The sequence below is a fragment of the Octopus sinensis genome, linkage group LG5, assembly GCF_006345805.1.
Source record: "Octopus sinensis linkage group LG5, ASM634580v1, whole genome shotgun sequence".
In the NCBI taxonomy this organism is placed as follows: domain Eukaryota; kingdom Metazoa; phylum Mollusca; class Cephalopoda; order Octopoda; family Octopodidae; genus Octopus; species Octopus sinensis.
In genome coordinates this window covers 69,900,155-69,909,937 of record NC_043001.1, presented here as the reverse complement: position 1 = coordinate 69,909,937, position 9,783 = coordinate 69,900,155, and the positions used below count along the sequence as shown (strand labels likewise).

The 9,783-nt window shown below is 33.3% G+C and overlaps 1 protein-coding gene across 2 annotated transcripts in view; it reads left to right on the top strand.

The window, feature by feature from the left end:
* LOC115212179 (D(3) dopamine receptor-like) overlaps positions 1 to 9,783 on the top strand; it is a 1,526,288-nt gene that overhangs the window by 606,485 nt on the left and 910,020 nt on the right. The window lies entirely within an intron of this gene.

The following is a 9,783-nucleotide window of genomic DNA, read 5'->3' as shown; positions in this document are numbered from 1 at the left end:
TGAATTCTAAGAATGGTCCAGTTCCTATAAATAGACTTATGTGTTTATTGTTCTATTTAATGTGATAGTGTAGTTTGAGGAATCCGAGAGAAAGAAAAAAAGAAGAGCATGTCGATATACGCACGCTATATGCAGGATATATATATATATATATATATATATATTATATATATATATTATATATATATATACATACTAATATATATATATGTATGTATATATATATATATATATATATGCATGCAAGTATATATATATATATCTATATATATATATATATATACATATACATACATACCTGTATATATATATATATATATATATATATATATATATATATATATATATATATATATATACTACAAAATTAGAAAATGGAGAAACATACTTAAATCAATAAAACATCAACTATCAGATGATACCCAATCAATACGTTATTACACCATTACATATCAGTAAAGGCATTATACAAAATATACAGTAAACGTAAATAGACAAGGAAATATAAGTATAAAATATAAAATATAATATGTAATTAAAACATATCTGACAGCTGTTTCGGCAGCAAGGGCAGTCATACCTCATTTAACCTATAAGCCATAAAGGCAGGTATAAATGAGGCATTAACAAGGATGCCCCACGGCCTCTTCAGAGAATTTAATTTGTTATAATTTTTCCATATACATATAAATATAAAAATATAAAAATGTAAAATATAAAAACTTATGCATAAACTTCATAATGCTACACATATATAATATAATACTCATTTGTACAATAATGCAAGGTAAACAAAACAAAATAAAACAAAATATATATCAGTGTATATATTAATATTAATAAGCACAGTTGTTATACATATTTGGCTAATAGTTTTAAAAAACTAACACATAGGGAGATGAAAAATAATAATTAAAACCATGGTTCAGTTCATAAAATTATAAAGCTATAAAAGTCAATAAAAATTACTATTAATATTAATAATAATAATAATAATAATAATAATAGATACAGTTATGTTTGCACCAAGTCCATCCTTTCAAGATCGAAATAACTATGAGTTTAGAAATTCTGACCACTAGGTAATGATTATTTTAGATTAATTCGATTGGCTAGTAGTTTAAATCACAAAAGAAATTTTACGGTTAGTTAGTCAAGGAACGCAAATATTCACACGCGCATCCACAGATCAATCGCACATACATACCTAATTATATGTATACACACACACATACACTTATACACATACATAACCACAAGCAACAACTAGCACATAGATAAACAAATAGGGGAGCAACTATGCTGCCATCTAGTCTTTCAAAATTATAACTATGCCTCAAATAACAAAAAAGATCCACTCATATATTTCCATAAAATATTTATTTCAAAGATATATATATTTTTTTTAAAATATCAATATATCACGATGTCGGATGCTATTTCACTGGGTAACTTCAATTTATAACACCGGTTTATTGTATAGTAAACATACCGGTTATTAGATTTACCGTAAATTTGTTATGATTACAAGTACGCTAAGTTATAAAATATATATTAATTTATATATTATAAATATATCTCTTTTTTACTTAATAAATTCTATGCCATAATATACAAGATTAGGCATTAAATAATATCAACATGGGGATGCACTAATGCAATCGTATATAAGAACATCACAGAAATTTAAAAAAATTAATTAATATATTGTAAATACTTAAGTTAAAATGTGATAAAATAAATAAGAAGAAATAATTACGGATACACACATATTATAAGTACAAACCAGTATATATGTATTCATATATTATTAAAATAAAAATAAATGATAGATATATGTATGTATAAAACTACACTTGTATAAGTAAATAAATAAATAAATAAATAAATAGATAAGTAGTTAGATGACTTGATATGTATGTATAAATCTACACTTAAATAAGCAATTAAATAAATAATTAGAAGACTAAATGCAAAGATAGATACCATTGTAATAAAATAAAAAATAAAGTGAATATATATATTATATTGATGAAAGTAAACATGTATGGAAGGATAATTTAAAGTACAGATCCAGAAGACTATAGATATAAACTAAATATATAAGGCTGGTAATATTTATAAAGCCAAATGTTTGTAAATGAAAAGGTTTATTAGTAAATAACATAAGATACAAATTAAGGTGAGTACAAAGAAAGACCAAATATACAATATAAACCTGCCAAATAAACACATACAAAAAACCTAGATTCTCAACCTAAACAAACCAAACTCCCAAAAGGCTCTCATATATTACATATTACACAAAAGCATTACATTATCTAGAGCTAGGTATCTAACCAAGATATACGTATACACTATGCAATATTAGAAAACTTCAAGAATCACATATTACAAGGTAAATACCAAAATGAATATGTTATTTCATGTCATATTGCATTTCCCTTAAAAAACAAGACAAAAACCCACATATAAAAACAAGAAACAATTAATACTAGATACATCTATTATTATACATGTGTAGCTATAAAATTATATAAAATTATAAATTTATATGTTGCATACTTTAGAATTATAGAAGACCACTAGTATAGTTAGTTACAGAAGGGAGTTAAAAAATTATTAATAGTAGAAGTGCTAAGTTCTATTTGAATCTAGAAAAGGTGAACGGTAGTCTATGAAAGCAAAAAAACTTTTTTTCATTTATGTTGTTAATAATTTGCCTACCCGATTTAATAATGAAAAAAATTTCATTAATACATAGAGAGCATTTTTTATTTTTTCCATTATACACAGGTGCTGAAGTTAGTATTTTCCAGTTTAATCTAAAATCTAAGTTCTTACTTTTAAGTTCCCAGATGTATGCACTTAACCCTGTAGAGTACATTCTATTTTTATTTCTAAAAGTATATCTGTGATAATTCAATCTCTGTTTTATGCTATTCATAGTTGCCCCGATGTACACCCTACTGGGTACCTATCTAGCAGTATATTGGATATATGTTATCCCATGGTGGGTTGAATTTTCAACCCCTATCTCATTTTATATATATATATATATATATATATATATATATATATATAATATATATATATATATATATATATATATATGCATATATTATTAATGAATTTCAGGGTAGTAAAATATTATCTAGAAATTTTTTACCAACGTGGTAATAGATTGTATATTATTCATTATATATACGATTTACATTTAAACACTTAAAAGATGGCCATAATTGGACATCTAAACCGCTAGAAAGAGTAGTTAAAATCCAAACAACATTTAAGGGTAATTTCGAAAGGGAATGAAAATAAAAACATTTACCACCTATTTTCTGGACCATGGTTTCAAGCAATCTTCAACAAATAAAGTAATTTGCTAGGCGAAGCTCTCAGCTGGAAAGCCGAAGGTTAACATATAAGTCCGAGGCAATTTAGAACATACCTCGTGATTACATGTTATAATTTATCAAATTCACCGCACAAGCAGTTTTTTTTTTATCGGCAGCAAATAGCCATAATGCCGATTTTCTTTCAAAATTAGCCAAAAGAATCATTATTAATAAATTTTAGGGTAATAAAATATTATTTAGTTATTTGTTACCACCATATTCTGTATTGCCTCGGACTTATATTTTAATCTTTGGCTTTCCTGCTGATGAGAGCTTCGCCTAGCAGATTACTTGATATGCTGAAGATAGCTTGAAACCATGGTCCAGGATATAGATGGTAAATGATTTTATTTTTCATTCCCTTCCGAAATTAACCATAATTGTGTTTTGGATTTTAACTACTCCTTCTAGCGGTTTAGATGTCCGACTATGGCCATCTCTTATGTGTTTAAATGTAAACTATACACACACAAACACACACACATACACACACATACACACTCACACACACGCACACACATACACACATATATATATATCGAAAAAACACGGAAGAAGAACTTAACAGACAACAATGAAAAGATGCGGGCAGCTGTATGATGCAGAAACGGACAGGAAAACCAGGACGGAACATACGTGGCTTTCTATTCAACAGTCAAGCTTCTAATTATCACTACAGTTTCGGCCTGTTATACTTGAGACTGTTCAATAGCACAATTAAAGGTTACAAACTTCATTCAGCGATAACAAAATCCCATGAAAGTACTGGTTAATTACCTATAAAAAGAATATTGAACTTTACATTTAATACTCAACTATATATATATCTCTCTATATATAAAACTGAGAATGTGTGTCTGTCTGTCTGTCTGTCTGTCTGTCTGTGTGTTTCCCTAAAACTTGAGAACTACACAACCAATTTCCTTCAAATTTTACACATGCCTTGCTTAAGGTCCGGGGAGTGTCATCAGCAAAAGATCTTAACTTTTTCCCTCAAGCGACCCCACAGCAATATCATATCTTCTCCACTATTTCAGTATTACGTGTTAAAAGGGAAACAAAAACATCTCTCTTTTGTAATGCAGACATTTTCATTTTAATACTGAAACTATTAAAGTGAATGTATTATATAACAGGGGTGAACCATTAACAAGTGGTCATCTATTTGGCTAGAAGAAGATCCGCTATGGTCTTATAGGCTACACCACTGGTTTTCAATTCATATTAATCAAATTAATATTCAATTTTTCACCCTTATTATGTGTGTGTGTGTGTGTGTGTGTGTATTAGCAATTCGTTTAAAATTGCATCAATGACTTAACTTGAATAAGTGGTTTCACATAAATGGGGATAAATTAAAAAGATTTGTTATTATTATTACTGTTTGACTATTGTAATCACGTTTGTTGGTTCCTCGGCAGGGAAACGTTGTTGTGCTGCATTTGTTAAATAATTGTAAACCGTAACCCTCCCCCTTTCGGAGAAGGGGCTTTGGTTATTGTTTAAAAATTGAATTGTGCCCCGGTTTGGGGAAATTGACAATATTTTCACCTTCTTTACTGAAGCATTTTTGTTAAAATGCCTTCGATAGAAGAAAGACCAAAACTGAATTTCGCTACAGCCGTACACTTCTATACAAGAGAGAGGACAAGATCCAATTGGTCGAAATTGCAAGAGACGGGCCAACAATTCCAGTCTGTTATATATTTGGAGTATTGTTATCACTAGCGATATCAAGATATAACTTTGTATTTTTATTTTATGTGTAGATGTTTATATACAGATGTACATGTAATATGTACACATATATATACACATATATACATGCATAATATATCTATCCATACACACATACGCACACACACAAACACACACACACATACATAGGGGCAGGAGTGGCTGTGTGGTAACAAACTACGTTCCAAACACATGGTCCTGGGTTCAGTCCCACTGTGTGGTGACTTGGCATGTATCTTCTGCTGTAGCCTCAGACCAACAAAATCCTTCTCACTAGATTTTGTACATATATACAGGCATACATACATATATATATATACATGCATACGTACATATTCGGCATAAACACTCTACCATTACAACTAATAACTGTTGTAACACTTTCAAACTTGCCTTACATTCGAACCGGAATCTCAACGAAATAGTTAAAGCAAACATGGTACATGGTCCATGTGGGCGTGGCTTCAACATAAACTCACCATGCTTGAAGGACAGCATATGTTCAAAAAGATTTCCAAGGAGGTTCCTACAAGAAACTCAGACAGGTGCTGATGGGTATCCATCATACAGACGTAGAAAACCAGAAGACGGAGGTTTCACAGCAACTATCGGGCAGCACGATATTGATAATAGATGGATTGTTCCATACTGCTCACTCCTGTCAAAGACTTTCAATGTCCACATCAACGTTGAGTTTTGCAACTCCGTTAAATCCATCAAGTACGTTTGCAAATATATAAGCAAGGGTTCTGACGCTGCAATGTTTGGACTTCAACAAGAATACTGCCAGGATGAGGTGACGCATTATCAGGTGGGACGGTACATAAGTAGCAACGAGGCTTTCTGGCGCATCTTTGGCTTTCCAATTCACCAACAACACCTCGCCATTCAACAGCTTGCAGTGCACCTGGAAAATGGTCAAAGAGTGTCCTTCACCGATGCTAATGCTTCTCTGTTGGCAGAGGAACCGAGGGATAGTACACTCACTGCATTCTTCAAGCTTTGTCAAGTGGATCCATTCGCTCAAACCTTGCTGTATCCACAGATTCCATCGTACTACACTTGGAATGGGAAAAATGGTCCCCACGAAGAGCAGGTCAAAATGTTCATGGATACCCTGGCATTAAGTTTCACACTTGCCGTGGGCAAGTATACACAGTGCATCGACAAGAGTGCTTCTACCGTTGTCTACTACTGCATGAGGTCAGAGGGCCAACGTCTTTCCAGGCCCTAAAAACCGTTCATGGACATGTCTGCACAACATACAGAGAAACCTGCTATCGACAAGGTCTGTTAGAAGGTGGTGCACAATGGGATGCAACTTTAGGAGGGGCTGCTTTATCACAATCTCCTAAAAGTCTCAGGGCACTATTTGCAGTATTACTACAGGCATGCGAACTGTGTGATCCGGCCACTCTATGGCTCAAATATAGAGACAACCTGGCTGAAGACATGGAGGGTAGCAGCAATGAAATCTATAACAAAACACTCATTGACATTGAAGACAGAATTGCTAAACGGAATGGAAATGAATTGTCGACGTATGGCCTGCCACAAGCATTCAGGTCAGGGTCAAATAGCCTTCCCACTGCTGTCATTCGTGAAACAACCTACGACACTCAAGCGCTTTCAAAGTACAGCTTCCGAACCAGCTGCAGGCCTACAGAACTATACTTAACAGTATGCGCCAACGCGAGGGACGAATCTTCTTCCTCGATGCCCCTGGAGGGACAGGAAAAACATTTATTACAAAGCTTCTCCTTGCAGAAGTTAGGCAGCATCAGGACATTGCAGTAGCTGTAACCTTTGTTACCCGGTGGCAGAACAGCACACTCAACTTTTAAACTCCCTCTCAATTTAGCAGTATCCGAAATGCCTTCACATGAACAAAAGCTCAGATCAGGGACAAGTACTTAAAATGTGTTATGTAATTGTCTGGGATGAGTGCTCTATGGCTCACAAGAGAGCTTTCGAAGCATTATATATAGCCCTGAAAGACAACCGACACTGTCAGGCTCCAATGGGCCGTGTAACGCCTCTGTTGTCAGGTGATTTCAGGCAAACTCTTCCTGTCATTCCGAAAGGCACTAGAGCAGATGAAGACCAAGCATGCCTAAAGTCCTCTACCCTGTGGCATCATGTTACAATCCTCAGTCTCACCACTAATATGAGAGCTCAGCTACACGGCGACAAAATGTCCACAAAGTTTGCACAGGACATTTTGACACTTGGTGAAGGCAAGATGCCTCTCGATGCTGCAGGACAAATGGAAGTGTGGTCATTTTCCTTTGTTGTTAATTCTGTAGATGACCTCAAAAACGAAGTCTTTCCCAACACCACAAAAAACTACCAAAATCACAATTGGCTGTGTGAAAGAGCAATATTAGCTCCAAAAAACGTCGCTGTTAACAAAATTAATCAACAGCTAATGCATTCTCTTCCATGTACTATACACACTTACAAGTCCGTTGATACAATTCCAGATATAAATGAAGTTGTGAACTATCCTCCTGAATTTCTCAATTCACTAGAGCCTCCTCGATTACCTCCACCCATATTAGCACTTAAAGTTGGAACTCCTGTAATGCTACTCCGCAATCTGGAACCACCAAGCCTTTGCAATGGAACACGTGTGATAAAGAAAATGATGTCACTCGTTATCGAGGCGATCATTCTTTCTGGATGTGGAAAAGGTGATGACGTCTTTATTCCAAGAATTCCTCTTACTCCATCAGGAGCAGAAATTCCATTTACATTCAGAAGACTGCAATTCCCCCTTCGTATCAGCTTTGCCATATCCATTAACAAGTCTCAGGGTCAAACCCTCTCTGTAGCTGGTCTTCTCTTGGAAGAGCTCTGCTTCTTGCATGGGCAACTGCATGTTGGCTGCTCAAGAAACATTTTTGTATATGCTCCACAAGGAAAAACAAGGAACATTGTTTACAACGAGGTGTTATAATCTCAACGGCCAGGAGGTATATACATGATCCCCTTTTTTTTAACAAACTTCATGTACTTTGATGTATTTATATTAATATACATATATATATGGCGGTGCCCCAGCATGGCCACAGCTCGTGAGCTGAAACTAGATAAAATAAAATAAAATAAAATAAAATATATATATGTGTGTGTGTGTTTGTGTGTGTGTTTGTGTATCCATATATATATATATATATATATATATATATATATATATTATATATATAACAGAAAAGTCTAATTCTTCAAATGAATGTAAGCGGGGAACGTCGGGTATCTCTGCTAGTATATATATATATATATATATATATATATATATGTATGTATATATATATATAACACTACAATTATTACTGCTGTTTAACAATTTGAAGTAGTTAGAATTCATGCCAAACCTTCAAGTTGTTTTTAGAGTATTTATATTTATGAGTGGACTATGTGATTTAATTAACGACAATGTGAGTTACAGCTGGAGCGTACTTGCTCTTTGGTGGTTCAATATCGAAAGGAGTTAATTTATCGTTCAAGAAATACACAACCAAATTCAATTTTTAGTTGAATGTGAGACAGAACAATCTCTTCTATTTTACGTCTTGTTAGTGAAGCAGAAGGACGGTAGCATCGTTTTCATGTGGCTTCATATTTTGTCGCCTTTTTATAGCTATAAATCTGGTTTGAGATATTGCACACCGTGCGTTTACCATTTAACGCCTATTTACCATCATTCATTAGAGAATGACCAATGATAGAGGCCCACTTTATAAAGCTAGTTGAAAGAAATCGTCCACAGCGCATAATTTTTTGTCTGCTGATTATTCTTTAAACTCCTCTAATGAAACGTTGGGCGAGTGGACGCAAAGACAAGACATAAATAAGCAAACTCACACTCATAAATTTCAGGCCTAGAGCTAACATTTGGCATCAATATATTTGAAAAGTTGCAAGTAATTATAAACACCTCACTAAGCTATGTATAATGTTGGATTCAAATGTCGACAAGATGAAAATTGTCTTTCATCTGTTTGGGGGAATATGAAACTACTGCTTTCCATCCTTCAAGAATCAGGTAGCAATCCAGATCTGTGGATCGGCGAACTGATACAACGTTGGATTAGCTATTATGCTGTGACGTTTTCGGTTCTTTGAATTATAAAGGACACTGATATCAAGCTACGTAGGTCTCAGCCTTCTCTTGGTTATCAATTACAGCTTGGCGACGATAGACATATATGTCTCCCAAAAATCCATGGTCAAACATACTGTTTGCAAACCTCATCTATCCTTGAGACAATTTCTCTATAGACTCCGAATACTAAGACTTCTTTTGCAACATCATATCTATAGACTATTTTACATCATCACTTGTGTTGAAAAACGTGCAATCTTTTTTTAAGATAATACATAGTCAGTTGCATGATATTCTATAATTATGGAGAAGAATACAATGACTTAGGATGAAAATAACCCGTGATCCTCAGTTTCATTTTGATAATGAAAAACTAAATGCATTGTTTTCTCGCCAAACTTTATTTCTTATTACATTGATAATGTTTCCTTTCATTATACTTATTCGACGAATATACATGTAAATTAATGTTTAAATAAGTAAGAGATTTTATTATCAGCAATTTATTGTGAAATGATATTTATATTAATTTACAATGGA